A 25,918-nucleotide genomic window follows, 5' to 3' on the forward strand; every position below is an offset into this window, starting at 1 on the left:
TTTTTTTTTCCAGAAGGGCAAAACTGAGCTAGCTGGAAAAGATCTGCACGTTTTGACATTTAATCAAAACTCCAAGAAGATAAAGCATTACGCAAAAACAAAATTCCCCCCAGGAAACCTATGTTATTTCAGAGACTGTGAAAACAAGTCAAAGCTATCTTGGAAACAGTTTTCCATCAGCTGGTTCACTGCAGTCCTTCTGAAAGGACTGAAATGGTCCGTTTTGTCCTCTAGTTCATTTTCCCTTGATAGAAAGGGAAAATATCTACCAGTGGAAGTCACACAGCTGGAAAGCACCCAGAGGAAGCAGTCAGGCAGGGAGTACTGCATGACATGGAAAAGTCATGCAGTACTTGGGAAGGACCACCCAGCTCAGGATGAGCAAGCCAAACTTGCAGGTTTTAACAGCGTTAGATTCTTCTGCTTGATCTGCACTAGAAGTGGCCTTCATTTTTTGATTTTTCTGATCTGCCCCTGAAAAAAGTTGACATTTTCTGCAGCAGCCAAATCCTCTTCCCTTTCTACCTTTCCACTGCTGGAAAACAGGTTCAGCTCACACGCCTTACAGCAGCCCCAACAGGACAGGGCTGGAGCTGTGGCAGAAATGGGCATCTCCCACCAGAAACACCAAACCCCTTCACCAGGGAGCACCTCCCTTGATGGGGCCAGAGAATCCTCCCATTGGAACACGGGGCCTACAGGCTCCTTGGAATGGCACACTGTCCTCAGGCATGACTGAAAGAGACTCAGACTAGAAAGAGAAAGCCGGAAGAAGATTATAATGACCTCATATTTGCTGCAGCACTGAAAAACACCTAAGAGGACTTTAAAAGAGGCAAGCAATACTCAGCAACACTTTTACTCAAATCAAACCTTCATTTTTTCACAGAGCTGCCATTACTTACACCTGGGACCAAGGAGATTTGAAGAGAAGGAAACTACGGAGAGGAGATCAGAAGAGAGGAGATAGTGACCCAAATATTGATGGTGATGGAAAACAAGAGACTGGGAAAACAGACAAGTCTCACTACAGGGAAGCCCACAGAGGATACACAGAATTAATGCTCTATCCATCTGCAGCTCATGAAAAATAGGTTTCAGTATTTTAGGAATTCATTCCTAAGCCTTCTTTGAGGGCCTGATTCAGCATCCGCTGCACCGGATTTAGTCATGTAAGTGCAAAACCACACACTAGAAAAGAAGTTATTTATGGCTTCATAAGACTGAAAGAAAGCATCAGGCTTCTTTTGCCTACAGGAAGTTCAACCTAGCCTTCCTGGAGAAACTCACCTGCAAAAATACTGACCAATCTTTCCAGAAGAAGAAAAGACATTTTATGCACATACAATCCTGGCCTATCCAGCTCCCGGCATTCAGCACTAAAATACACCAAGGTTTTGACAGTCAGAAAGCCGCCTAATGCTACTAGGCATCTCTTCACAGCAAATTATTTCCAACACGGATGTGAAAAGATCTTTGTCATGTTGTTCTCTAGACTCATCTGGAGCAGAACTGAGCTTGCAGAGTTATTAAAATGCCAAAATGCCACCATAGCTAAAAGGGGCATAACTTGCTGTTATTTTTAAGTGAATACAGAAGTGCTTTGAGAAAGCCGTTGGAGGCCACTGAAATACCAAAGTCCAGTAATGGGAAAAAAACCTCCACAGCATTATGGCCATGGGCTGACTGTGAGGTCCTCTGCTTCCTGCAAACCAAATCAGAAATGGGCTGCAATAAAGAAGAAGAATGGAGCTCATATCTCGTGTTTCAGAGTGACTTTCAGAAAGCAGTGGCCATTGCTATGAGCCATGCCTTCCTACATCACGAGCGGAAAATTATCCACACTTAAACACAAACACTCACATACACAGGTAAGAAATATTCCAGTTTCTTATTTACAAACAGTGGGAATAATTTCTATTCTAAATTAGACCTTTGTAAATAAATGTAGAATTACAGAGGCCTGCTAGGAACACCAGTGAACAGCTTGACTTACAGCGTTTCAAATAAACCAAATCATGGCACTCAGATCATATGAAAGCAATTTTTCTGTAGAAAATTGGTTTTGCAATTCTCAAGCTCTGCTGTAATAAAACTCCCTATAGTGTATTTGTGTGTCCACTGATTCCAGGGACTGATTTGGGCTATATGTTTGCAATTATTTGGTAAGGATACACCAATGACATAACTCTTATGACTACACAGGCTAAGCTCACCTCTTAAAGAACAATGCTTGGAAGTGGGTTTTTTTCATATTAATCTTCCATGCACTTCAAGTAATTTATGGTTACTTAAAGTTTTACAATTCTAAAAGTTCTTTGTAGACTAAACCAGATGTTAATCTCAATTTCTAAAAAGCGTTCTTGAACCCAACAGAGAGATAGCACCATTGATTAATAACCAAATTTTCTGTCATGTCATCTTTGAAGGATAGTTAAGGAAAACTCCCCTGTGAAATGTACTTTTGAAACATTACTGATGTCTGGATTTCTTTGATTTTCCTTGCTCTCCTTTCACTGCTTCCACTCCATAAAAGCTTCTTTGCATCCTTCAGAAATTGTCTTATTAAAAAAAAATAAAATTAAATGAAGTTCCTAAATAAGTCTGGCCCTTTGACTAAAATTATGATTAACAAGCTATGGGACTGAAATCCATCCCCAAGGCAGATGCACGAACCCAACAAAGTAAACTGGAATAGCTACTGTTGACCTCAAAAGCACCGGAGTTTTGCCCACTGCAAACTTTACAATAATTATTTAGGAAGTAAGTCACTAGACACCCATCCAGAAATCAAGCAAGCTATTCAAGGTTTACTCTTGCTATATCTTTTAGGTAATATGAGAACCAACTTTAACTATCATTAGATTGGGAATTTTTATGGCCTCAGTAGTATCACCTAATATAAAGCAAAACATGTGATGGCCAGCTACTAACGAAAGAGTGTTAAATATTTAGACTGCTTTGCTGGCTTGTAAAATAAGCCAAAATTAGTGCCTCACAGCATTCCACTCCAGCAGGATATTATTTTAAAGGTGGCTATAAGCAGCAGCAACCTCTGCAGCTGGGACACAGGCAAGTATTCTGTCCGGTGGAAGACCTAGGAGTGCTGGCGCTGACATACAAATTTACATTCTGGAATCTGACACCCTCTCTCAAGTCACTCAACTGTTTACCCTCCTCTTTGTCATCTTCCCTCTATCCTGGCAGACACAAAACATCTGCCGGGAGGTCATGCTGAAATCAGCAGGCAGGTACCATGGAAGAGCTGCTCTGATCTACGATGGCTCCAACCACACAATGGAACTGGCACCTTCCTCGGCTTGCTTGGTGCTAGTCAGCCAAACGGGAAAATGCAGTCTGATTAGAGGCTGCTTTTTCAGCGAGTGCCAAAATAAAACTTTCGCCTTCCAGAGGGACACAGATTATTTATTAGCAATTATTTCTCTCGAAAACCCTCTTTTCCAGGAAATCGTCTTTTCTCTCTTCACTTCAGAAAGTTTACACACAGCTTTCCAGGATGTCACTAAAGTGCGAGCAAACTATTTACATTCCTGCCATATGTCTATTGATACCCTGCAGCTGTCTATCTAATTTACAATTAGATACCAAACTCCTGCTTGCATAACCATTTGCATGCTTCCCCATTACATGTTTTTAACACAGTTAAGCAGATGTCATTTTTTAATTTTTTTAATCTAGCTTATTTTTTCTTACCTTAAATTTGTTCATGTGTACACATTTCTCCCAGTAAAAGAGGAAACTGATTAAAAAATAAGCATTCAATGCCCTGGGTACTGGTAGGTCATAAGAGAGACAGCACTACCTCCAGCCTTGTAGGTATTTAAGGTAACAGCTATACAAAGTCACCATCAAGCTGGTCTCGTGCAGACAATTGTCCTGCCCTGAATGGGAGACTGGACCAGTCACTCCACAGATCCCATCGCATGAGCTCTCCTGTAACCTCCAGATCCTGCCCTACTGGCACAGGGAAGGAAACAGCATACCTTACTTCCTTCTGAACTAAGAGGTAAGAGCCAAGCCACACACGAAGAAACACAGCCCTCCTCCCTAAGAGACTAAGCCTAGTTGTGCTTTCAGAGCTCTACAGACACTAGAGGCATTAAAACTCGAACTGTGTGTGCATCCATGTGCCTGCTTTTAAATTCAAGCATGTGCTGTGACTGACTTCATGAGCTGAGCATTGATAATGCAACAGCAACATTCCTTAGAGCCATGCTGCAGTACCAGGCATGAAGTAACTCACCCCACGGGAACAGAGCCTGCACTTCCACTGCCTCCATGGTATTTCTTGGGTGTAGATTCAATATTCAACCTCGAAATGTGCCTCACAAACACCTTTTGCAACCCAAAGGGAAGATGCAACTGAGACAATACGTAAACTCCGTGTGCAGACTGGAAGGTGGAGTACAGAAAAACCTCTTGGGAAACTGTGGATGAGCACTGGTCTCGTGTGTCTGTGTGTGCACACGGCTCCTATAAAGGACAACAAGTTTGGTATCTTCACTCATTTGGTATCCCCCAGCATCCCTTCATAATTGTCATGCAAAGGAGGATGCAACCTCAGCAAGGCCTGGGGAAAACCTCAGCATATTTGTCTCTGCAATGAAAGGCTGACAGGTATTTTTCTAGGGCTCCAGGGGGAAGCAGGGAAAAAAATTAATTTCCTAATCCAAATAAAAGACTTGGAGATTTTAATTCTTTGTTCCATACCTGAACTAGTATTAAAATTATATACACATATCAGAAAAAAACTAATCAAGTTTTCCTTTCTGGCGAAACAACATTCTAGACAGAAAGTTATTTTAGATTAATTAAAATAAGTTACATTTGATGAAAAGAGAAAGTCTAACTTTACTCTTTTCCTATTAAAACACAGTAAGAGTTACAACTCTAAACGCAAGACATTGAACACAAAAAAAATATTATCAATTCTGCAACTATCAAGGAGACATCCTGACATTTTCCAAGTTATTTTTGTCTTACTTCCACTCAAAAGAAAACCCCATTAAAATTAACGAGCTTTAACAAGCAATTTTGTTTTGAAGAAACAGCTTTTTCTAAGAGAAAATGGTTTCAATGGATTTTTTTTTTCTGTTTTGATCACTAACTAATTATTCGAAGACACTGGAGTTCTCTGATCCTGGACATATGACATGGATTATAGTGAAACCAGCTGGAGATTAAATTTCTAACTCACATATGGAGCTCATGACCCTCTTTATGAATCATCACACCGTTTGTTTAATATTTAATGCAACTCTTAGTTACTCTGAAGAAAACGTTGAACAACAGGGGCCCATAAAATTAAAATCACACAGCAGAATCACAGCTACTTGCAAGCCCTCTCTCTTCTTTGGGACTTCATCACAAATCTGTCTGATCTAGGTTCATTAAGTTTATTTTTTCACTCCCAAGATAGTAGGATATGATGGAACAGTAAAATTTCATATAAACATCTTTGATTATAGCTTTCAAGCCTCAAGACATCCAGCCTTGCCTTTCATGCAAACCTAGGCATGGTAATATCTTGAGATTAAAAAGAAGTATTTCTGAGCATGCTAATCTATTGAAATCTTAGGAAGAGCGGGAAATTAAAACTGTGCAGTTCTAGATATAATTTCACTATCTTAAATGCATAGACCATGCACACTGGAAAAGCAACTGTCTCAGTCGTGGTGATCTCTTATTTCCTTGGCTCCTTAACTCCCCAACATGAACAATAAATTCAGAAAACTAATCAGCAGGATCTCAGAGAATGTAAACCTGCCATCAGGAACATTTTATCTACCTATTTGAGCAAAGCTAAAAGAAATACACCTTTTCTAAATATATTTGCACAGCTTCCAGAAACTGCCATGGCAATAAGTGCTATTAAATGGGTCGTGCAGGAAGTTTAAAGCTTGACCACCCCCTGCTCACCTCAGCAAGGTCAGCAAAGCCAAACCAAAACCCAGCTCCCCACCTATCAACCTGAATCTGTCTGTTGCTTAAAGATCTGTTTCCACTCCATATGAAGACACCTCTTGCCTTCAGCTTTCAGACCAAAGCCCAGATTCACATTCAATAAGCAGACTCTCTTTCCAGCCATGTTATTTTCTGGCATCAAGCATCCCTCTGCCTTCCCTGTTCCATCAGTGCTCCCACTCTGACTTGCCCCCATCATACCAAAAAATTACACACATTCTCACACCTAGATGCCTGTTGGATTGATACAGCATGAATCAAGTCACATTAGGCTCATGTGGTTCTCTGCTAATAATTCGGCATCAGTAGGCACCATCTTTTAAAAGCTCCTTTTAATGTAATGCCTGGTTGAGTGGATTCGGTGTCTGGAGTTGCATTTTCCCTCAGAAGTGGTGCTCCAGGCAAGTCTCAAGGCACAGGCAGTGTTGATTGCCTCGTGCCAGAGCGTGTTAGGTGGGCAGCTGGGAGATGCTGGGGTCTGTGCCAGCTTTAAATGCTGCTGCTGCTCCACAGCTGCTGCTACCCTGCCTGTGCAGAGCCAGCAGCCCAGGATGGGTGAGCACTCCTCATCCTCTCCAAGGCAGTTACTGCAGCCCATGCCAAAGGTTGCTGATGCTGCGCTGAAGAGAAGATGGAAGGCTTTCCCACAGTCATTTCTGCAGCTCTGCTGAGCTACTTCACTCCTGCCCAAGACAACATCCGCATGGGCAAAATGGTTTCTCGCATGCAAAGAGCTGCCAGTGTAGAGCAGAACGCTGTGCACCTCCAAATCTGCATGTGCTGCAAGTGGTTTATTCATTTTCCAAGTGAAAAGCATGCAGCTGCAGCCCTGACTTCTGCACAGCCTCCGTGCCTCAGCACTGAGCATCCGCACAGCATCTGCCTGGCTGCTCAGCTGCTCTCCCTGCAAGCTTGAACCCATCTGCAGGGGTAGATGTGGAAACTGAAATCCCAGGCTGCCCATCTACCCAAGTAGGGCAGCAGCCACATTCTTCCACTGAAAACACCAAGCACCCACTCAATGGAAAAAAACAGGTAACTAAAAGAGATTTTTCTGCCATGAAAGCACCTGTTGTGCTGTGCTCTGCTGAATTATGTATGTAAGCACAGACCTCCCAAGCCCAGCAACACTGTCCTTGCCATCTCTTGTGGCTCTGCAGTTTGCATAACTATTCCAGCAGCACCTTCTTGCATGCTCCCCAGCAGAATTAATTAATGTTTGCACAGTACTTTGAAGATGAAAGCACTAAGTGACTGCTAAATATCAGGCCAGATTCTCAGCTGGTTTAAAAAATAGCATTTGCAGTGCAGCATCTGGGCCAACAACCACCCTGGCTCATTAGAGAGACTCTGTAGCAAACGTGGAGGAAAAAAAAAGAATTGAAAAAAAAGAAAAAGAAAGCAGAAAAAGAAGAATGTAAGCAGAAACACAGCACTGAAGTGATAACCTTCATGCCTTTCACAGAGTCCCATTTTATGCAGGAGAAGAGTACAAATCTGCAGAGCCACGACACTGTTCTCCTTCAAACCTCCTTAAAACTCACCTCTGCTGAGATGCCTACAAATCATTCAGCACTGATTAGCCAGCTGATGTACTGTGACTTCTGCACATTACACTTACCATAACCATCCTGCTCTTAATGTTGGCTCACCCCATCTGTTTACTCAACCTGCTGCTTCTTTCCTAGCCTCTGCCTTGAGCATTTGCAGGTTTTTATTTCTTTTATTCCACGCCAGGCCTAGCCCAGGGATACACTGACAAAACGTCTTTCCAGTCTTTTGCAGGCTCCACATAATAAAGATATGCAAAAGTCATTTTCAAAGGGTTAGCCTCAACAGGTTTAGACCCACAGCGTGTTCCTGTATAAAACGGTAGAGCATGGAAAGCAACCCATGACACTTGAGACACACACAAGTTATATATAAGCAGCTGTGTGCTTTTACAAAAGGCATTGTGTTGCTGCAGTTCAAAGGCTAAACTTCCTGCTTATGCTATGGTTTGTTTTGTTTTTGTTTTTTTTTTTTTTTTTAAGAGCAGAAATTGCTCTTAAAATTGTAGATATGTGGTTCAAGAAAAAAGAGAAAAAGAGGAGAGAAGGCACCTGCAGACTGCACTTATCTGATGTCAGGACACCATGGGAGAAGCACTTCCATCAGCTGGACACGTGCAGAATGAAGCACTAGCAATGAGTAATCTCTGAGGATGAGGTATCAGAGTGAGTCATCTCATCGATCACAAAGGGACCGATACTGCATAACTTGGACCTGGTCAAACCTCTTATCACACCCACGTGATCTAGGGGCCAAATCAGGCTCACTTCAAAAAACACAACTCCACTTATTTCAGTGAGAAGTCATGCACACAAAGAGTGTAGATACTCCTTCCGTGGCCTCAGTAGACCTTATATTTTTGACTCGTTCACTAAATCAGTCACATGCACCATTCACAGAGATACAAGAGGAGAGCTCTCAAGCTTTTTCCCACATGCAACAGCGAGACTCACTCAAATGCCTAAAAGAGCACTTAACTTTCAGGTACTTAAATTAAAATATTACACCAAAAAGAAGCTTCCATGCTGTGAGATTCCCACGACCTATACATCCCAAGGACATTACCTTTGTAAGGATGTAGTTTTTTTTAAAAAAAGGTGAAACCAAAGAGAAAACTGGGGCCAGCAGCCTCAAGCTTTTCTCCTGTACTCCCTTGCTGCAGCAGTACTGATCAAAACCTGAGAGGGGAGGATGCCCCTACCCACCCGAAAACAGGGAGGCTGCCCATGTACACACTTCGCCAGTAGCAGAGACTCAAAGATGCATCCACATGAGTGAACTTCCAAGCCTTGTGCCTTGGGCAAAGCTGGATATTATTCCATCTGGTTGCAGATCTTTCTTTCCCAAGTCTGCTTCATGCTTCTGCTGTCTAAATGAAGCCTCTCTCCATTGAGAAACATTCCTTCTTGCCTCTTCAGCATGACTTAGACTAAGGCTCTGCACTAATCTCCAGAGAGCTGGGATGAGATTTTCAAAAGCACTTAGTGTTGACCTACCTCTGCTCCAAATCAGTCTGATCATATTAGGTTAACTATATTTAAGTTTGGCCATGTATATTTTGTAATAATAAACTTACCCCAAAGAAATGCTGCTGCTTTAATACAAGATTACGAGACCTGCAACTATATTTATGCATCTCAATAAGGAATCTGATTTTCAGATCTGTGGAATTATTTTGGAGCATGTTGAATATTTATCACTGGCAGAACAGAGGTCAATGCAATTATGTCCCCTCTAAATTGAGTGCTAAAGAAGTACTGCACTGGAGACCTTAAGGCTCAAAACTCCAAAACTAATGCTTAAAATTTATAAAGATCTCAAGCCAGCCAGTGTACACATTTTTTTTCAGCATACATGAGTGGCTCTGAACAATGAAGATCTAAATACCAATACAGGACTTTATCTTTCACCTCCTCCTTTTTTTTTCCCCCCCAAAGAACTGCCAGGCAGTGAGTGTTTCTAAATGGTACAAAAAGTGACTGTCAGCTGTCAACAGCTTTTTTCCAACACACAAACACTGGAGAGCCATTTCTCAACTTAGTCCATATGGCACCTTCAGAAAGACCAGAGTAATAGTTGAGGAGTTTTGGCCATGAAGCTCATACAGTGTAGGACTCAATGCACTCTTACAGATGAGATGTTTTTGGGTTTGTATTTTTTTTTTTAATTAGTATGTTGAACTATCTTCTGCTGCATTTTCTCTTTTGATATATATATATTTTTTACCAAATCCATAATTGGTCTATCTAAATGATTGACAGGAAAGGTGAAGGAACAGTCTGTTAGTCTTGACTGCTAGAGTAATGAATAGAGAAACTGACATGTTAAATTTCTTAACCTCCAACTGGAATTACAAATTATAGACTTCTTTTACATTATCATAATACGAGTTCATCTTAAAAATAGAATGATTCCTTGGGGGTGTATTTATAGTGAAAAAATACATATCTAATGCTGTACTTAGCATATCGTCATATTTTAATAAAATGGGATTGATTGTTCCAATTTTGTTCTTATTTTTGGAAATTAAAAAGCAGAATCAGATTATCTTACATTTTTTTACAAGATCCATCGTTTTGCTCCTGCAGGACATTCTAAAATTTTCAAAAGCTCTCTTTAATTTAACATATCCTTCTGCTCTCCCTACAGCTACTTGGCACATTGCATCTTCCTAGTTTGGCCAAGGGCCACTTTATCTGAGTCTGTACAAACTTTGCAGGGAGTGGAACTGAGATCTGAAGAAGTCTGTGGAAATAAAGTTTCTACCCCATAAAACCCCCTTAATTCAGCCTTCATCCCAAAGCAAACAACTTCCGCGAAACAAATCATTGTGTCCAAATGAATCAGTTTGTGTGAAAGCAAACACAGCCCATCAATAAAAGCAAAGCAATAAACCACAGGGAAATGTTTCCAAGCCAGACATAGCACATGTAGAGTCTCTAGTCTACTTTGCACGAGAGGGAGGGGAGAGAGCTCTTTAAACTTCTGTCTAAATTAGACTTCAGTTCAAATCATGCTGGTACAAAATCTCAGTGCCCATCTCCTAATGCTTTAACTGCCTGTGGAATGCAGAGAAGACAAAGATGATCTGCATTGTGGGATGCCAAGAAGAAGGGGTTTCTGGGGAGGGGGTAAACGCAGTCACTCAGGCTTCAAGTCCTGTCCTCCACCCCATAGGAGGCCCAGGCAATAAAACTCTCAATCTGCCCCAGATTCTTGACAGCATCTGTGATAGAGCCAGCCACATCAGAGCAGGGACAGAGGGAGACACCTTGGCCACAGTTCTTTCTGTTCACCCGAGTTTTCTATACCTTTAATTTTTACAGCCCTGTTGGTAATGCTGCTTACCAATGACATTTCTTCCTTCCACAGGAAAAAACCAGCCTCAAGTCATCTGCATGATGAATTCCCCTTCAGCTCTCATAAGTGCTGCCTGCCTTCAATTATACTGGTGTGCCTTGAACTTATAAAATATTTTCAATTTGCAGATCAGTTTTGACATGGGGAGAGAGGAAGGGACAGTGAAGAACAATACTCTTCAAATGAAACTTGGCACCATTCAGGATTTCTTCCACCTCAGAAAAAAAATCCTCTAAGACACAAATAAATGTATCTTATTAAGTTAGCAGGATATCTTCTCCTAATAGTGCAATTAGCTTTCATAGGAGATAGGCCCATGTGCTGTCTTGAGAATAGACTCTCAGGCACATAAAACCATGTAATATCAGGCACACTTCTCTCAAATTAAGGAAAGCATTTGTCATTTCCAGTGCTGACACTGAAAAAGCAGTGTCTTAAATACTGTATTGGCATAGACTCCCAAGGGACCTCCTGAGCAGTGCCTTTCAAAGAGCAAAGCCCAGCACTGACTCCTGCAATTCCCTTTTCCCTGCCTGAAGGAGAAGCACTGCTGGGGAGCATCCTTTGCACAGGAGGAGGCAGCAAGACCCACAACACTGCAATAAGCTTGTTAACAAGTCATGGCTAAGACATCTGAAAGACTTTGAGACTTTACCTCTTGCAACTACATCAGGAGCCTATGCAGCAATCCTATTCCATCCTGAACTCCCACAGACATCCAGAGCTCATCCCCTCACTCTATTACTGTGCTCAGTACAATGTGCACAGACATATCTGTGCATCACCTACCACTCTGCACGTCAGGTAAAAACAACTTTGTTTTACTTCAATTACTGTAGGCTTGGTAAATTGTAGCCATTATCTATCAATAGGATAGCCTTCATTAGTCTGCTCCCCATCATTTAACGTGACTATAAGCCATCTCCAAATAGATTACACTGACTATTGTATTAATATCTTGTATTCAGCAAGTGGGGAAGAAAATGTACTCATCTGGTAACTGTTCCATGTTTGCCACCAGATACATGATGGAAATGTGTCCAGGAAATGTTTACTTGCCCAGTATCACCCATGGGTAAGTACAGACACTCTTCAGTTGCAAAGAAGCCACTAGAAAAAACTGCAACAAAACCAAAGCCACCCCATGGACTAAAAAAAGAAAAAAAAAAAAAAAAGCTAACAAATACTGCCACACCTTACCCAAGCATGCAGTGCAATGTTCTACTGCATGCCTACAATTAGTATAAAGCTGTTTTGTTGGTATCAGCACAGGCTCAAAATGCCTGATCCTTCCCACTCCACAAGCACTACTCAGTGACAAAATCTCCTCTAATAGCTGGACAGCAGCAGTGATGTTTCCCATTGGCCATTTCTGTAACCCAAAGAGAAACAGCATTTCCAGAGCATGATTTGCATTGCAGATGGGCCAAATCACCTTCTGAGGGTGTTCATGTTTGTCAACCAACCAGGACAAGGCTCTTCATGCAGTTATCCTGGCAGAGATGCATCCTCACCCAGGTTCATTGGCATTCACCTTGGGCTAGGCTCCAGGTGGGAGACAGGAGGACAGCAGTAACACCACTCAGTGCTGCTTTCCAGCTTCTCTTCAGCCTACACTGTCTAATAACTGGAACATCTAATAATTATTATTAATTGTACTCAACAGCAAACGGAAAAATAAATGTGAGGAATGCACAAATAAACTCTGGCACACCTGCAGCTTAGCCCCTGCTCTTCACTTGGTTTCAGCTTTACCATGCAAAGTTTGAAACGTGTTTTTTATATATATATATATATATATATATATATATATATATATACATATATATATATATATATATATATGTACTACAACCAGGCTTTGCAAAATCCGTCAACCTGCAAGCCTTGGTAACAAAACCAGCCCAAGAGATGTAAGCAGCAATCTGAGAAGATACTCCCCAGGAATTAGATTTTGTAAACAAACATTTCAGCTAATTGCTTTCTTGTTCTCAGTGCAATGAAGGCCCCATTTAGCCAAAGCATTTGTCTACAGAGCTTAGTTTCTTCCATCTAATGAACGTTGATCTTGTCTTAGCTTCGGCTGGTATATCATCAGAATCAACATGAAATGCTAATGGAGAGAGATGCTTAATATCATTTCAAGTGTTTAAGTTACAACTGCAGCTATTAAGGCAAATCCATTTTACCTGCTCCTCCTCAGGCTCCCCAGTGAGACAGACTAAAAAGTTTCCATGGGGAGAAGTGATTCATAATGGCTACACAGATGAGAGAAAAAGCCTTTCACCATTAATTACAGCCAGCGTTTTCCAAACCCAAGCTGGTCATTTCGCCAGCACAACACATAATTAGCAAGGCTCATTTTATTTCATTGCCTTCACAAATTAGTTCACTTTTTAAAAAGCAAGGTGGCTGCCTCCAGCAGTAGGGATAACCATGCCGACCAGACAGAAAAATAAGGCTTTGTCATCCACTTGTAGTCCATGGCAGAAAAATCCAACAGGTCCCCCAGTTTTCACTCCCCTTACAGACTCAAAGCAGGAATCAGCATTGCTCTCTGTGGCATCCCAAACAGAAGACTTTGAGGTGCACCCATTTAAGACAACCACGGCCAGTCCTGTGAATGTCGCTCTTGGCAGTGAGAGAACCTTCCTCTATTTCAACTTTCCAACTGCTCAGTCAAAGTGCAGGACCTACAATAGCCAGAGCAGTGAGGAGAAGGATGCTTCCTGCTCCTCCACCTCAAGAGGAACTGCACTGGGCCTAGCCCCAGTAGCATCCAAGGCATCTTCATGGAGAGTGCTTAGGAAACATCACAATAATAGAAGCAGGGGATGATGATGCGTAAGAGATGCTGGACTCACTTGCCCACAGAGAGAACGTTCTCAGACATCACATGCATTTTAAAGCATGACTATTTCTTTCTTTGCATGGCTCAGGCTGTCCCTCAACCTCTTTGAGAAGCAACTTCTCCGCAGCAGAGGCTTCTGGAGGATGCACCTGCCAAGGTCCCAGTTTTAAACAAGGCACCCAAAATAGCCGTTGGAGCCCCTGGCACCCGCTAGACAGAGCATGCTGCTGGAAGCTATTGTTGAAAATACTACAGTTATCCTCATGCAGATTTTAAAAGGCCACTATTTATGCATGTAAATTCTGAAGGGCATTAGCAGCATCACTGACACACGATGACAGCCAGCCCAGCTTTGGGAAGGGAATAAGCAGCAGAGACTGCCTGAATAATTGATGTGCTTTTACTCTGCCCCATGGCCCAGTTATTACATTGCTCACTCTCTTCAACTGCCTGTGGTTTCTAAATTAATTAGAAATCTTAATGTCATGGCCAGCCAGTTAAAAAAAAAAAAAAAAAGACACAGAGAACAAAAGAAGAGAGCGCTTCTCATGCCCTTGAGCCTTGGGATTTCTTCCTTAGTCTGGCCACGCAGGAAGTAAAAGCACAGTCTCAATTTCTGCAGCTTTGGACCTCACTCATTGATGCTAACAGCAGCACAGCATTAAATGCACTCCATCTGCAAAAAGCCCCCACTGCACGAGGGTGAACATCCCCATCAAGGTCACTGCCTCCCTAAGATGGGGCAAAGCCTTTCCTAGGGGCTGACTCATGCGCAGAGCAGCTCCTGTGTTTTCTGCAATGAAATACATCTGATACACCCCTAGCCCAGCCATTGCAACCAAGTGCCATGCAGCACCAAATAAAAAGACACCGCTGTAGTCTGGAGGAATAAAAGAGCTCATGCCTGTTCTGCTCACACAGCTGACAGAGCTAAATGACTGTGTGGGATCCCGTTCAGGGGATGAAAAAAAATTGTGCATTACTACCTGACCTCATAAAAGAGAACTCTTTTATTGTTATAATTATATAACAATAATTATAACAATAATTATTGTTATATTGAGATCAAATATAACAATATGAGTGGCCATTTTTTTTTGCTGCATATGTACCCTTACCTAGTTACAATATTGTTTATGTGAAATTTTAAAACAACACCTATAGCTTTCAAGAAACCCAGAGGAACAATTCCCATGTTTGAGCCACACTGCAATAGCACAGGTAGCTGTGCTTCAAGGCCTTGGAAAGCACGTAGCCATGATGATTGTAGGCATGTTTTTAATTTCTTACTTGCAAAAAAGAAATACTGCTTTTTTCAAAAATCTCTTTACAACTGTCCCAAAAGCATAAATAAACATAAATTACTGAATTGTACAGATAATTTTAAATTGCACTGATAACTTAGACTAATATTTCACCCTCTTATAAAAGAGCAGTAAAATACCAGTGAGACTCAACAGTATGGCACAGTCTTCCTCTTTGCCAACACATTATGGCATACTGTAATCTGCACCACCTTTCCATTATTCCCTTTGGAAAACTCATTATTTTAAAGAAATCTGATTTTTCAGCCTTTCTTTTTGACATGGATAAACAGACTTAGAGCTTTGAACTGTCTGACTCCCAGTAAAGTTATCCTACATCTCCCATAAATGTCAAGAACCCAAATAGGACAGTTCCACGGGAGAGAAATGAGCTGGCGATGGTGACAGAAAGCATTACAGAGGTTTAAATGACACTATAAATCCAAATGGAAGTTTCCAACAAAATTAATCCCATTTGTTAGCATGTGGAAGGTAGTTCTAAACAATTTGACCCCAAAGACAGGACAATGTGGTTCTCCAAAAGTTAAATGCACTTTGACCAAGCATTTATTTGCTCCAAGAGCTTCCTTTTCTGTCGACTCTTTTTCCTCTGCTGTCATAATTTTGCACTAAATTGATGAATGCAGAGACCACTACAAGAAAAACACACAAGGTTCCACACAAGTTGCAAATTTATACCCTTGAAGTGTTTTTCAACATGCCTCTTAGGACGACACTTCCATTTGTAGGGTGGAAAGATGGACTTTCAGAAAATGGTAACGCTGATACATGCAGAAAGAATTGTTCCATCCTACGATTTGTCTGTGTTTGTCATCTTGACTTCATACTGCCTCTAAAATGCACGTGCTAATTAGCAGCAGTACGGCACTACAGATGTAGTGAACACAAGATGTCACTCACATGCATTTTTCAAACCCAAACAATGAAATTACGTGTCTTGTAAAAACATGTCATGTGTTCATATAGAAAGTTTCCTGATCCCAGCAACATCTGCTGTGTCCCTCTCTTCATATCCATGTTTTTAAGTCTCACTAGGCTTGCTTTGCTATAATCAGATTTACAGACCTTCACATTATAGATTTATTTTGTTCTTCATACTGATATCTACCGACACATTTTCTTACTTTAAAGTCATTATATTAATTACTACAAAACCTTACTGAAAGGCTCAGTTCGTGTACATTCCTCAGCTTAACCCCAGTAAGAATCATGCCCAACACAGACTTTAAGGCAGAGGTGAGCTCCTGGTCCCTCTTCTGGATCACCATACAGCTGACAGAATGTACCAGCTGAACCAGGACTCTTCAACATGGCCACACCTGCCTTGTCCAAGATTTTCTCCAAGGAGGAAAGAGTGCAAAACCGCTCAAATCCCTGTAGGGGTGTTCACCTCTCAGCCTTGGAAAGAAAGTAGAAGAAAATACTGGAGATGGCAGCAGCACGGAGCAGCACAGCTCTGCTCACTGCTTTTTGGAGCCTACTCTTTCAAGATGCAGCCCCTGGCAAAGTGTCTCATGAAAGTTTGATGAACAGCATTTTGTTTAACACCAGCAACTGAGCCACAGCCCTGCCGAGCTGCGTTGCACCAACAAAATGTCACGACCCAGGAGGATCAAGAAACTCGATTGCAAGAGGCAGGCTTGCAGACAGCAGAGGAGCTCACAACCTCTGGAGCAGAGTGCACCACCCCACAAGCTACTCGGTCACTGAAACATGAGGAGGCTGCTGTAACGCTGATCATCACTGAGCCTCCTCCAACACTTGCCCAGCAGGCTGCAAGGCTCCACCAAGCAGTCCTGCAAACCCAGCCAAGTCTGCAGCCCTTTTCCCATTGGCACATATAAGCCTTGATATCTTTCCCCCCCCTTACCCTTTTCACTTTTATATGTACTGAAAATATTCACAGTACGCTCTTCCCTACCATTTGCTTCAGCATTTTCATGCTCTGCTGCTTTTGTTCCCCTGTTCCCTTTACGTAAAGAAATATTCTCATGAAACAACTGCGCCTGCATAACTGAAAATACACAAAACCCATATGCAGACACAGTGCTGGAGGCTCATGCAACGTGATCAGGTCTAAATATTTTAGCACAGCAAACAAATGAGGCTCAACTGTATGGTCCAGTAATTACCTTTTCTTGTTCTTCAGGTTCGAGAAATCCACACGTTATTTTTTGCAGAGTACTGTATTCAACATTTCTGGAAACAAAGAGAAAAAGAAAACAATTAAAAAACCTTTATTCTGGCCTCTGAGGACATATCAGGCACTCATGAACTTTTTGCTATGCATTTACCAGAGGACAGAGCAATGAACAACTGATTTCGGTCAACAGAATGGATTTTTGAAAAGTAAGAACTTTTAATGTCTATGAAGTAGATCTCTGCATGGAAAAACAGTAGTAACACATACAAAGCAATGGTCAGAGGAGAAATCAGTGGACAACATCACTGTCAATAATTAAAAAAACCTTGGAGATTCAAGTAGATATCAAACACACGTGCAGCTACGTGAGTATCTCTTCCCACAAAAGGCTCCAATGTAATCTGGAGAAACTACTGTTAAACCAGACAATTTATCACAGGTTTTAGGAGGTCACTGCATCAGAATAAAAAAAATCTAATTTGAAAAGAAGTTAAAATAAATTATGATTGCAAGGATAGTAATTCCTTTTCCTTGGCAGCAACAACTTAAAATTTCTCTGTCTCTTTACATCTTCAGTATTTTCTTCTAATTACAGTGTTAGATACTAAATATAACATTAATTGACAAAACAATGAAATGGATGGATCCAGGTCAGCCTCCAGGAAGTGTTGGTTTTATTAGGATTAATTACACATGAAAAATTGCTCCTTACAGTTGGGATTGCTACAAATAAAACTTCAGTGAGAATCAGTCTTGTCAGAGTCAAGCTGGATGGCACAGGACCCCAGGACCTCATCCCAACCCAGTGAAACAATTAGAAAATATAATTAGAAACCTATGCAAGGGAAACAGCAATGACTCCTCCTGAATTTTGCTTCCAACATCAACTACAAACCCAGCTCATTTTCTGCAACCTGTAGGGGAGAACACAGGTCATATTATTTGAAAGAAGGGTATTGAAATAAAAAAACTTTAAAGGCTGATTAAAAGAGGATCCAGTGTTAAATTGGGGCCAATTGTTCCAGTTACAGCAGTGAGTCCCCAAGCCTTTCCCAACCATGGCTCTAGCACAGCTTTCACTCTGCTGCCATGGTTCCACACCCTGTACCACCCTTCAAAAATTTCAGACCAAAACAAATGGTCCTGAGGCTCCAGTTCCACATCTGAGCTAATCCAGAATGGTCTTGCTTTAATTTTCAGTGACAGAAAAAGAAAGCTGCACCCCAGCTCTAAGCACTCCTCAGCAGATCCTCCCCTGAGAGCATGAGAAGAACAAAGCCAAGGCATTGGTCCCTAACGCATAATTCATCTTATTTATGTACTGAAGGAGCAATTGCTTGCATTCAGTAACCTTGGAAGTCAGACAAGTAAATTAAAACTTAAAACAAGGCTTGAGAGTCCAGCATGCATGCTGCTTTTTGAGTGATTTCTCTATAATAGGCAAGTATGGATGCTCTGGAAGAAAAAGAGACCTATTCCAGCTTGACTGTCAGCAAAATTGCCTCTGTAAGCAATAAACAGGCTTTGGATCATCTAGGAAATTTACAGGCAAACTCGGGGTACGGCCAGTTATTATTTCTTAGTGTGCAAATGAAAAAGTCTCTAGATGTACGGACTACACCCATTTTCAGCCTTGGATTTTGACCAAATATATACAGTTCCAGTAGTGCAGAGCAGACCAGGCAACACCTCATAAGGACATCCATATACTTTATTTCCAGGAAAAATGCAATTTGTTTAGACTACTCTACTTGTGCTTTATAGCAAAACCTTTACCTGGTTCCAAGAGGCTTTTGGAGAATAGTTCTCATTTGATGGCAGCAGTACAGAGCAGACAAATTTGCCTGGTTTGAAGAAGTTAATGTTTGTTACCCCACTGCCTTGCAATGGCTTTTAAAATAAAATTAAAACAAGATCTTTGTTTCATTTATGATACTCCACATTTCACTTCTGCTTGAAGCATAAAGGACTAGAGATAGCACAACATACTGCGGTTTATGGCTCTTCTGTGTCATTTTAGGATTCAGCAAATGCTCTTCTCCCAGCTCACCTTTATTTTATCATAATGTGAGTGTACTGACTGGTAAATTTTTCTTGCCTTCCCTTCCCGAATGCCAAATGTGTAACCTTGAGTTGGCCTCTGCCACGTGCATATTTCTATGCAGATTTCAAATGCAGACTGGGGAATTCTTGTTCGTATTAAAATAGGAAGGGAACCATACAGGGATTCCTACAAGAGCAAAGATCTTGCAAAATACTTGTTAGAGAGCTGACGCTCACTGGAAGTGGTGCACTGCAGAAACTACAGGGATGTGGCATTAGCCCTAAAATAGAGAATAAACAAACTAAAGAAAGAGGCATTGCCTCTGACTCCTACTAATACTCAGAGCAATGGAGCTCCTGCCCTTTATGCAAGGGAACCTTGTATTTATCCTCTTTTACTGCTCTCCACATCACTTCACTAACCTGCTTACCCTCAAACCTACAGTGCTTCTCAGAAAGCATTTGATGCTTCTTCCCCAGTTCTCCCCTGGTCATACTCTGCCTGGACAATTTGGGAAGTGGTCTCTCTCAGGCTGCTAAGGAGAGGGGAAATCACCTCTCTCCCCTGCTTCATCCCCTATTATCCTGGATCTCTTCCTGCCAAGTTTACTGCTAAATGAATAATGGAGATACTTCAACATAGCTCACTTTTACTAACTTGATGCTGTTGTTGATGTGGCTAAATATTTCTAAATCCTCTACTATGGCAAATAATGCATCCACCCAAAGAGGACAAGTGTACATTGTTCTGTATCACAAGATGCCACAAGAAGGGTAATTAATCTGCAAACTGGCATGCTGCTGAACCTCCACCCCAAACCAGAAGCTGCTAATAAGGAGAGCAATAATAAACACTTTATATTGGCAACAGCAAAGGCTAGGAGGAGAATCCATCAAGATGGGATGGCTCACTCTCAAGGATCCGTCTTCACTGCAAAAAGCCAAGCAGCCCAATTTCTGTTGTAAATGCTCACAACAGAGGGACCCACAAAAAAAAAATTAAGTTTTAGGCAACCAGTAGGAGGCTTCTGAAAAAGCCTTGTTTGCTAAAATGTACCAAGCACTTCACTTCTGGCTCTACAGAGGCAGAGGAGTGAGCGCCCAGCGTCAGCATCATGCTTTTGGGGATGAAAACCTGCGTGGAGCAGCACTGCCTTGCTCCCGGGCATCAGCATCTCTGCATCAGCCCAAGGAAACCCAATCAGCAACTTTCACCCACGGTGACTTAATTAACAGGCACCCTACAGATTTCTCCAAATCCTCCACACTGACACCCTCCATTACCAAGCTCTTTTGATGAAAGTGATTAAAGCTAACAATTATAATTTCTTTTAGAGATGCCCCTAGAGGCTTTGGCGAGGCTCAGACTTCATTGTTCACAGAACACAGCGCAAAGAAATCTCTCTCCTGAAGAGCTCATCCTCCACAAAGACAAGGCAATCAAGGAATAGCAGAAAGAAAGGCAAGGAGACAAAAAATTTTTGCTCAAGGTCAAAAAGCAGGCCCCTGACAGAGCTAGAACAAAACCCACCTCCTCTGGAGTACTCATGAGGCCATGCTGATGTTCCAATACTAAACTGATCAACTAATACTCTTTATTTATCAAGTGTCAAGAGCAGGTGAAGTAGTTCAGTGTTACTTGCTGTTCTGGTTTTGATAATTTCTTTTTGTGGTGGCTCCCCAAGCAAAGCTAGCCATGACAGTGAAAGGGTTACCTCCCCTTCACATTCCAAAGAAATGCTGCCGATACTTTTTCATGCAGATTACTGACAAATCAATCCCCCTCAAATTTTTTATTCTTCCATCAATGCTCTCAACAAAGAGTGATTGCTCAAGCACCCTTCTCAACCTTGCACTTCCAATTTTTTTAAAGAATGGTCAATCTCAATATGCATAATTATAATTGCAAATGGATCGTTTGATCTTGCACTCTTCTGTTTTAATGGGATTATGTACCGTCAAATCTCTACAGTAACATTTAAAGTAAAAATGTCCTACGTCATTCATGTGTGGTTTAGATATTTAGAACATTAATATGCAACGTGTGATATTACAAAAGGTTAGATTTCTAACTACCTGGCTCAGTTATGACACCATAAATCTGATGCAATCTCCACTGATTACTAGAAAAATCTTTCCAATGCAGTATAACTGTAATTTGATAGAACTTCTTGACACACAATTAATCAGCAAGAGAGTGGCTCTGTTGTGCTTTGTACGGGGACAGAACAAAGCACAAGTGTGTAAAGTGAGTGAAGCTTTTAGTCTTTGCAAACAACTTCAGTGCATAAAATATTAAAAGCAATGCTAAACTAATCTCTGGCAAGAAGTGCAGGCAATTCTCTACAACTCGTATTACAAATGCCTTTGGTTTACCATTTAAAAAACATTAGAGTCTACCATTATGGTTGTGTATCACAGTGCTGTACATTAACCTCTGCGATTTTCCAACATGGTATATACTGCAGTAACACAAATTAGGCTATCTGGCAAAAAAAGCTTAAAAAGACGCAATATTTAAAGAGAGCAGACAGGAAAGCTCCTTGCTCCTTCCTGCCAAAGACAGCAGGAGAAAGTCCAGTCCTCTTTTCCTCAAAGCAAATGGTAAAATCCCATTAATTTCCCCTGGAACCGACAGATCCGCAGCATCTGGGAAAGGATTCAGTCTAAATACATCGCAGACATAACAGATGAATGATTTGGGGGAAAGGGGTCGCCTGCTCTCATTTTAACACTTCTGTGTAACAGCAACGGAGCAGGTCATTTCTGTAAGCTTGAAAATGCTTTGTGAGCTTTCAGTAGGATTTTCCCTTCAGCACTTTTTGCCTTCTGTCTCCATTTTCTTCTTGTTCATACAGTTAACAGCTTTAAAATCTGTTGAATGTACAAGATGCTTAAAGCCTACACTTGATTTCTACTGTTGTAGGACCCACGTAGATGAAATATTGTTCTCTTAGGATTAATAGGAAAATATTTACGTTTCATGTATTTTGGAACAATTATGTTTTCTCCACTAAAGAAACAAACTGGAAGCTAAATTTTCACTTTCACATAATATGGAAGTTTTCATAGCAAGATATCTACTTCAGGTACTGAAAAATAATCATAATAAACTGCTTCTTGTGTTTGCAAATTGTTCTAATTTCCATTATGAAATTCATCCACTCAGAAATACATCCAATAACTAAACCAGAAAGATTTCATTTGGTTTTGTTACCATTTTCAAAGATTCTTTTTTTAATTTTTTTTTCCCTTGGTGGGATAAGAGACTTCTAAAAATATGAAAAGGAAGAAGAAGAAAGAGAACACAGCCCAACACCAAGACAGCAACACTCACCCAGGGCGTGCTGGAGTCCTGCTTCTTCTGTGCAGGATGCAGAACACACACTCAAACCTTGCTGCTTCCCCTACGAGGCCACTGACTTGCTGCTCTCCTTCCTATAGAACTACCTGGCTCATTTCCCTCACTCTCTACTTCTAATGTATCTGAAGCTCCATCCAAACCCAAATGCTTCTGTTAAATATATTGAGCTTGAGGAGAGAAAGGTCAGCTTCATTTTGTCTCAGCTGGCTCTAGCTCCCAGCTGTCAGGACCAATGGGTGCCGGGGTTAAGTGAGACTTTTTGAGCCTGTCTTTGAAGCAGAGAGCAGCCTTTATTTCAAGCTGGTATCCCAGAAATATTTTTTTTTCCAAGAAATATACTGGTTCCAAGTGGTGTTTGAAGCAAGCAACCAGGCAGCTATGTGAAACCTCAGGACTTGGTATTGGAAGATCCAGAGAGCTCCCTGCAACAGCAAGGCATTTAATGAGAGAGGAGAGGGGAGCCTGGAGCCCTGCCAAATCTAATCCTGGTTATACGTGCCACAGCTGGATTTCTTCAAGTAGGGGCTATTACACTGGCACACTGCTGACCAAAATCTTCTGTTTCGTGTAAATTCTCTGCAAAGACCTTAGGAGATAAAACTGATTAATCCTAATTAAAATGAAAATCAAGGAAATGACACAGTCTGTTGAATCTACTTGATGAATCAAAAGCTTCCCTCATTTCTATGTTAATTGTCTTTTTACAAATGTGCAGCCCTCTCATACACACAGAATAATGTTTTCATATTTTTCTTCACTTGGAACATTGCAGGACAGATGTTACAAAGCAACCAGAGAGCCCTTCTGCATTATCAGGCCCCTGCAGAAGTGCCTAGCTGGGTGCTGACTCCTTTCTCAGACTTCTTATGGCTTTAATTAAAAATAAAAAAAACCCAGCCTGCGGCAGTGCAGCAGTCCAGAAGGTAGGAAAGCACCAGCATCAGGCAGGACACAGTGCCTTCCAGGATGCTGAAAGGTGTGCAAGATGCCCCATTAGCATTGAGCAGGGAATGTAACATAAGTTAAATCCAACCAACGCAAACACACAAAATCCCTGCTCTCCATTTGCATGAGTCTGATAACATTTCCATGAAATGTCGCCACTGGAGTTTTTATCAAAAGCTTACTTGCATATAACACCTAACACCGTATCACAGAGAGGACATTTGGGAAAGCAATCAACCTGCAAAGACATTCTTGAAGCGCAGAAATGCAGAACAGACCCTTTCAAGGACAGTTCAACTTAGGATGGGAGTGATTTAAAGAGGAATGAACCGGCACACTGCTAACACCAGCCAATTAAGAGGTGGAATGCATAGAAAGGTCTCTATAGATATGTATGTAACACATTAAAGAGATCCACATTACCTTTGTATCCAGTCAAAATCCCATGTTGCCTAAACTTGTAGGGGGGCAAAACTAACCTAAGTGGTAAAGGCACACTGGACAAAATCCAGAATCTGCTGCATTACTTGCTTAGACACCATTTATTGTGGTTACATTTTATTATACAGTAGTAAAAAATTACAAGGCAACATCCTGTGTTATTTCCCGCTGGGATAAATGATACAGATGTACTATTAAACCTCAAAACCAGCACCAGTCTGCCAGGCTACATTCCATTTGTGTCTTTATAATGTGTCAATAGGCTGACATTTATGCCTTCTGATGGTAAAGCGAATTATGTTATAGACATTTAAATATGCCATAAAATGCCTAGCACTGCACAAACTTATAACTCTCCCAGTCTTTACCAAAACAACACACACAAATCAAAAATCTCACCAGACACCAGAATCTAAACTTAGGACATATTGGTTTCCTTTTTTTCCATGCTAAATTGATTTTTGTATTGCTGTCAGCCTCAGCTGACACTGGGAAGGCACTCATGAAGGTCTGCCACAATTTGTAGCCCAAGGACATCCTAAACCATGGAAATGCACCAGAAAGGGATGGTCCTATAGGGATCTCACTGCAGGTCAAACACTTTATGTCAACTAAGACATCATCTAAGCGTGGTCAGTGGTGCTGAGGGCTTGAGGGACATCAAGTTTAATAATTCCAATTTAAAATGAGCTCTGTCTGCTTAGCCACCACCAGGTCCTTTGAAAAAGCCAGCCTGGTGAGAAATCAAGACAAAACACTCATAGATTGGCTCTTAAATGCCCTGCTTGTGAGAAGTGTCAAGATAAAAACATGGACACTAGCATACAATGGATATTTTAGGCCCATCATATTCTTGCATTAATGCCATTCACCCAAGATTATTAACTTGAAATGAGGCTCTAAGATATGCAGGTGGCAAAACCAGACTGGAGAACAAAAAAATTCATCCTTGGGGCTAGATGGTCAAAACTTAAAAGCCCATCCATGGCTGAATTACAGGGGCTGTCTGGGCTAGAAGTAGATTGGAGTAACTGGAAGTGGTGAATGGGGATGCATAAACAGCAAAACACAGTGGGTTTGGTCTAAAACCAAAGAAGCCCCAAGGCTGTGGTTGAAGCCTTTTTTGCACACATCAAATTCCTCAGTAATATAAAAGATAAGCAGGCAAAAGCAAAATAGGAGTTCAGGAATATGTAGCCTGGAAAGACATGCTGGAAGGAGGGCTGCACGCTCCAGTTACTATCCCTCTAGCAACTGGCATGTGAGGAAAAGGAAAAGCTGCAAACATACTAACTCCATAGTATTCTGCAGGGATCACATCTTGAAATGATTGTAATTGGAATAAGGGGATGATGCTTCAGGGACTTGCTTAAAAAATGCCCTGAAAAGAAAATTATCATAGAAAACAAGTCTCAGTCTTGCCACTGAGAACATTTAGAGCTTAGTGCATTAGAAATGCAGCTGCATCAGATACTGCACTAGGATTGTCCATGATCAAGCTGCAGGCAGGAAAATGCCAGGCTGAGCCACTTCATTACAGTGCTTACCATCAAAATGAGACAGAAAGTGGCTGCTTCTCCACTCTGACAAGTTTTTAATTGCATCTAGAAATTACCTTCTACTTTAAATTTCATTTTGAAATTGTGTCTAATAGAGGCTGCTCAAGATGAGTTTGTCACACTTCTAAATAATTATTACTAATGTGACACTAACGTCTTTCCCTGGAGTTTACACCACCTAAAGTGTCATTGAAAAAATGTCCTTATCATTTAACTTAGCACCAAATGTGACTAAAATGCAGAATTATCCTGACCTTTTTTAATTCCAAGTGGCTTAGCAGTCACAGTCCTCCTCCAAAAGGAGGCCCACCACCTTTTCTGCTTCGGTGACATTAGTGAATTTCTTTTGAA

The 25,918-nt window shown here is 41.3% G+C and overlaps 1 protein-coding gene across 27 annotated transcripts in view; it reads right to left on the reverse strand.

Annotated features, from left to right (window-relative positions):
- Positions 1-25,918, reverse strand: part of ADGRL3 (adhesion G protein-coupled receptor L3) — a 492,252-nt gene that overhangs the window by 385,664 nt on the left and 80,670 nt on the right. For all 27 annotated transcript variants that reach the window (XM_038134649.1, XM_038134653.1, XM_038134633.1 and 24 more), the window contains exon 2: positions 17,205-17,271. The gene's annotated coding sequence lies outside the window, so the exon portion shown is untranslated. The remainder of the gene's footprint in view (positions 1-17,204; positions 17,272-25,918) is intronic.

Source organism: Motacilla alba, chromosome 4 (assembly GCF_015832195.1).
Source record: "Motacilla alba alba isolate MOTALB_02 chromosome 4, Motacilla_alba_V1.0_pri, whole genome shotgun sequence".
NCBI lineage: Eukaryota > Metazoa > Chordata > Aves > Passeriformes > Motacillidae > Motacilla > Motacilla alba.